This window comes from Cyprinodon variegatus, unplaced genomic scaffold, assembly GCF_000732505.1.
Source record: "Cyprinodon variegatus isolate N-32 unplaced genomic scaffold, C_variegatus-1.0 Scaffold574, whole genome shotgun sequence".
NCBI lineage: Eukaryota > Metazoa > Chordata > Actinopteri > Cyprinodontiformes > Cyprinodontidae > Cyprinodon > Cyprinodon variegatus.
Genome location: NW_015151027.1, coordinates 507,892 through 513,891, shown reverse-complemented (window position 1 = coordinate 513,891; position 6,000 = coordinate 507,892). Strand labels below are relative to the sequence as shown.

At 39.0% G+C, this 6,000-nt stretch overlaps 1 protein-coding gene across 4 annotated transcripts in view; it reads left to right on the top strand.

The window, feature by feature from the left end:
- Positions 1 to 6,000, top strand: part of LOC107095805 (furin-1-like) — an 85,183-nt gene that overhangs the window by 36,062 nt on the left and 43,121 nt on the right. The gene's annotated exons all lie outside the window — the stretch shown is intronic.

Genomic DNA, 6,000 nt, shown 5'->3' with positions numbered 1-6,000 from the left:
TATATATATGTATATGTGTATGTATATGTGTATATATATATATATGTATATGTATATATATGTATATATATGTGTATATATATATATATATATGTATATATATGTGTATATATGTATATGTGTATATATATATATATATATATATGTATATGTATATATATATATATATGTGTGTATATGTATGTGTATATGTACGTATATCTATGCATATGTAAAAAGGCTCCGATCTCTTTTGGAGTCTCAACTATTACCTATATTTGCTATTATTTTACATTTAATTAGCGCTCTAAAGTCCAAATAATTGTCAGTCTTGAAGGAAAGTACTGCCTTCTAAGTCACACTGAGCTTTGCCATTTAACATGGTGACACAAAAAGTCTCAGAGATTCTTTTCGTTAAGATCTGAGGGTAGGGAGGACAAATTTGACATCTTAAAAAATGACTTTCGTAGAGATTTTAGACAAGTAAAACAGTCATTCTACTTTTAGAAAACGAAGGGTTGTTGTTGAAAGGAAGTTAAAAGTAGTGTAGCTCAATACGGCTAACTGACCGAGCTAAAAGAGGCTAACCTGATAGCTACTGAGCACAGCTAGCCGCAGCGCTACCCAGCTCTGCCCCTTTATATCATGGTCTTGCAGTTACTTTGTTCCCCATGAACAGATTTTTTTCTGTTTTGTTATTGATCAGGTAAAACTTAACCGATCATTATCCACGCTAACACCACAGCTGCCCCCGAATTTGCACCTTGACGCTGCGTGATGTTGTTATTGTTGTCTAGGCAACCACAGTGTTTTACATCAGGTGGTAATGCCACTGGCATACACAGGGCCTGAGCAGATCTGACCATCCGAGCAGATCTGGTACCTACACCGTCATCCTCCAGTATCCAGATGTGACTGGAAGTAAATGAAAGTGAGGATGGTATGTTGCCATGAGCCTGTTTTATTGCAGCAGTACCTCTCAGTTTTAATATCTCCTTTCCTTGAGGCTGAATTGGAAAAGGCAATGAAATAGTTATTGTTCAATGATTTTAGTAATAAAGATTACAGTGCATTTGAAAACTTTGCTAAAGGCTGAATTCCTCTTACATTTTTTTCCACTTAAATTGAGCTTTAGGTAAGACACTGGGCGTGAAATGACATTGTTACAGTGGACTTCGAAAGCTCAAAGCTATGCCTTTATTTTTCAGCATCCATCCGTCCCCCTGGGCCCAATTTGGTGTTTGATTAAACAGAAAATCCAGGCATATTAGGTATTAGGCCTTGACACGCCTTATTGAAAAGCATGGGATTCTTTACCACTGTGCCTGTGTTGGTCTGACCCCGGTCTATTTTGGTCTGGTCCACGCAGCAATTTGCTGTCAATGTCATCAGCTAGACCAGAAGATAGACATGGCAGTAAAGGAAAAGACATCCCCTTTGGAAAGTATAATCTCTGAATCCCAAGGTGACCCAGCAAACCTCTCCGCATTTGGAGTTGCATTTTCTTTCTACTTCACTGTTGTAGACCACTTTTTGCTGGTCTTTCTCCTAAAATTCCAATGAAATATATTAATGTTTGTGGTTTTAATATGATAAAATGTTCAAAGGGTATCTTTCTTAGCTGTGTTGCCCTCTTCTCTTGGGTTTAGGTTACTTTATTCTCTTAAAGGATCTCTTGGTGTAAAAAACTTACTTTTAAACTTAGAATGTTTCGTTGGATCAGGACAAATCTGTCCTCCTCACATGTTTACTTCCATGAAACTTACTTGTTTTTCCTCCTCTTTGTTGACAAAAGGCTTACTCCTTTTCCTTGTCCTTTTTTGTGATGCCAAAAATATTTCCATTTAATATATCCCTTAAAAAAATATTTACTCTTTTTGCAGCACTACCAACACAAGCAAGGTGGTCATTCACTCGCCTTCTCCCTAAGGGAAATTATGTTGAGCAGACTGTATACAGGCCTTAATGGCACTGGGGTTTTGGGCATCTTTGATATTTTTTTGGGATGAAGCTCAGAATAGACACTCTTGAGTTGAGGAAGCCGGGAGACGAATGTCCAGTGAGTGGTCTTCACTAACAGCTGGAGATTCCCACTCCTCCCTCAGCAGTGCAGCTCTAGTGCCTCATTGTGCATTTGCACATGTAAGGTTCTGAAATGAACAGTGCTTAAAGCTTTTCAAGAGGTTTTTGCTGCAGTTTGAAACATCAAAAAAAAAAAAAAGTAGCTGCTGGGCTTTTTTCTTCTTCTTTCATATCAAACTCTCTCAGTTCCCTGGTCAGCTCCCCAGGAGAGACCCCAGAAAGTTAATGATCTCTATTCCTCCACACAGTCGATAACTAAAACTGAATGCACTCCATGTTTGTTATCTAGCCCCTGTGGATGTTTAAGCCAGCATCTTTTCATACCTGTCATCCTGACTAAAAAGCACCATATTTCACTGTCCTGTTCTATGCATTTTTCCCCCAAACCATATTAAAATTAACTAATTCAACGTCCAGGCAAAAACTGAATTTGTGCCAAGAATGATAATCTGTATTTTCTCTAAAAACGCAGCTGAGGAATAGACGAGTGATGTAAAAATAGATACAACATAGATATAAACACGGTAACGGTTTCATCCTTCTACACTAACAGTACATGGACTTGTACTAAAAGCTCTACCGCTGTGTTTAGTTCAGTCAAGGTTAAAGAGGCTACCGAGAAGTTGGAGAGATTGTTGATATAGCTTAAGATCCCACTAGGTGTGTACATAACCATTAATGCCAAGTAAAACTAAAGGTTATATAGTAAAGAGTGAGAGATTGAGAACTATGTATATGATTTAAGCAGTGTAAACATTGAGGAGGGTTTAAATAATGAGTAACAGTATTTTCAGATGTCTGAGTCCAGGTCAGGGGACTTTCAAAGAAAGGGCTTTTTATGACCAGCTTCCACTGTGGGGAACCGGTGCCCCCTCTATCCCGTTCACCACAGTGAACAGTTACTAATTGGATTCCAGCCTCATTACACAAACAAGTTTCTGAACTGTTTTTGAAGGCCGCTGCACTTGTGCTCCCTTTTTATCTGGGCTCACTGATGTGCAAACAGAATATGTTGATGCTTCACACACTGTGAGGCCTACAAATCACATGGTATCGAAATCAAAAGGAGAATGTCATGTCAGACGTGTCTGTAAATAAGCTGCAGTGATGTCGCTCTCCAGTGAAATCCGTTGGCTGTCTTTGATGTTTACGGTTCCATATGGGCAGCAGTTTTCTGTTAATTTAACACAGCCCCAAACTCCTTCAACAGCTTGTCTTCTGACATTGTTTGGCTCTTCGTACGACATAATTGTGTCAACAATAGTCAGCTGGGATAAGACACCGGCCCTTTTTTGATAATTGCTTTCCCACAAGGTAAATCTTGCAGTAGGGGGGGACCCAAACATGCAAACAAACCAGCAGGCAGTAATTTTCCACTGCATGTTTCTTTGCATTCTAATGGTGATGGATTAATGCCTCACTCTGGTAAATGACCACATGTTGAGTGGCCTGTTGTGCTATAACAGTTCCAAGCTTATCGCATCAGTAATGGTCGCAGGACTTGATCTGTTTCCACATCAGTTTTCCATCTAAATGTGTTGGTTGTAAATGGGCTTTTTTTTTCTCCTCAGTGGAAAGCTGTTAAACCCCCCTAGAAATGTTGAGATCTTTGGTTAGAATTGCCTAAAACATGAGCTGCTAAAGTGTTGTTGTTAATTGCCATACAACCATAGGGCTGCAGGGCACACATTTAGACGACTTGAATCTGGTTCACATTGTTGAATGACTTTAGTGAGTGTCTGTGCATATGTTTGTTATAGTTGAGCAGTTTTATTAGAAGCTAACCTATGCATATATATGTGCAGATATATTTACATGTTACTATCTTAGAACAGGTCCTTGTATTGCTGATTTGGTCCTTTTGTAGGCCAAAACAGTTAGAAATGAAAGGGATTGATATTTCGCCTTTTGCACCGTAATCTTTTTCTGCCAATATAAGCAGAGAAAACAAGGGATGTATAGATAAATTTGACTACTAAATCTTTAGATTTGAGCAACTAGATCTATAGTTTTTAAGCAGGGTCAAGCTTAACATGCATATAATTTACTTGCATTGAAATACAGCAGAAAATGTAAACAACTGGCTCTTCATGTAATGCAAATTTTTGCACTGAAAATCTCTTGGAAAACAAAAAACATGGTCAAAAATATAAAGCTGTACCAATGTTTATCTGTATGCAGTCTTCTTCTACATGTTTAAAGTGTGACTGTGGTGACTGAGCCCAAAACAGCAAATTCTTAAAGAAGCTCAAAACTGGCAGAACAGAGTTGGTGTAATCAGTCATTATCTGAGAGGGATCTTGTGCTAAATATACAATGAAGATGTTTTGTACAGGCCGTAAATCCTCCTAGATGTTTAAAGGAAGTATTATAGGTCCAATTTAATTCATGTATCACCTGTAATAGATTAAATAAGCCGATTTGAACAATGAAGTAGCAATCAGAGATACTTTCTTCTGCTGGATCCATAAGTGCTCTGTTCTTAAACTCTTCCAGCCTTTCAGAATTGCCTTTTAGAGTTAAAAATATCCTGCTGTGATGTTCTACTGCGCTTTGCAGAGATCTGTCTCTAAAACCAGGCCTTTTAAAACACCAGTACCACCTCGGTGGAAATATCCTAAGTAAGGTCGTGAATGGCGCAATAAAGAAACCTAATGTTGGGGTTAGCACATGGTATTTCAGTTCAGTGGGAAGCCCTTGTGCACAAACTGGGTCCTTGGAGTGTCCGTTTCAGGTTGAATCCACATCTCCAACCTTCTCTGTGTGTCTTCCTAACTTCTGTCTCTGCCTAATTGCTTTCTAATATTTATAAATAGAGGCCACTTGTACCACATAGGTCCTGCAAAAAAAAGAGGAAAATGTTAAAATTAACCTTATACTGTTACATGTCTGAACTATTGCTAAAGGCTACAGGTAAACACGGACAGTGTGTTCACTGAGCAGGCAGATGGGATTGCAGAACCAAAAGGGTGTGGCTTATGACTAAACTCTACGAGAAACCTTTTGCAGGATGTCAAAATACATTTAATTCCTTCATTACAAGCCAAGTTGATTTTTCATCCTCTGCTTTTTAGTGAGTTTGCTTTGCATTGAAAAAATGATTCACACTTCTTCAGCAGTGCCATTTGGCAACTCATCATTGTGGCTCTATGACCATCATGGGGTGTAACTGAGTCAACTGGAAGATTTCTATGCTGTGACTGTGAGGATAGATCATAGAATGATGTGTGAATCAGTCACAGACCTTAATTCCTGGGCAGCAAGCTCAGGAGGTAATGGTGCAACTTTCAATTACTGGTTTCAAAATGGTGGTGTGACTTGCATGAGGGCACATGGCCACTGAATTGAGCATACCTCTAACAGTTTGTTTTTGAACAGGTTTAAAATGTATGTTTCCAGTATAGTCTACTCAAGTAGGAACTTATAGAAGCCCTCTGTTTGTTTTATTATTTGCTCTTTGATACAAAGCAGGCAGTTGGAGCAGCTATTGGCTCTCAGTCTGAGCATCTTTTCCCCTTTATATATATGTAATATATGTTATATAAATCTAAGTCCAGCATTTAACTTTAGTATTGCTATTTAATGGTTTTTCACACAAAGGATCACACTCTTTTTCAGAAACACAGGCTTGTTTCATTGGGCAGTCCCATTCAAACGTCAGTGTCTCTGTTTCCTTGGCTGCTACTTCCTTATTGTCCAGCATGTTTGTGTGCAGGGGTTTTCTGTGTCACCCCAGCTGGAATCAGCGTGTTTACTGTGGTTAAATGGGAGCAGGGAGGATGATGAGGGTTGAGCTGTTCCTCTTTTAGACTAAGGGAATGCTGCCCTGCAAACTGGAGTGGCACCATGTGGGGAGGAAGGGATTGTTGGGGAATGAGCTGAGCTTTCCAGATAAAATGTATTCATATATTTGCTTTAGACAGCGGCGTGTTAGCGATC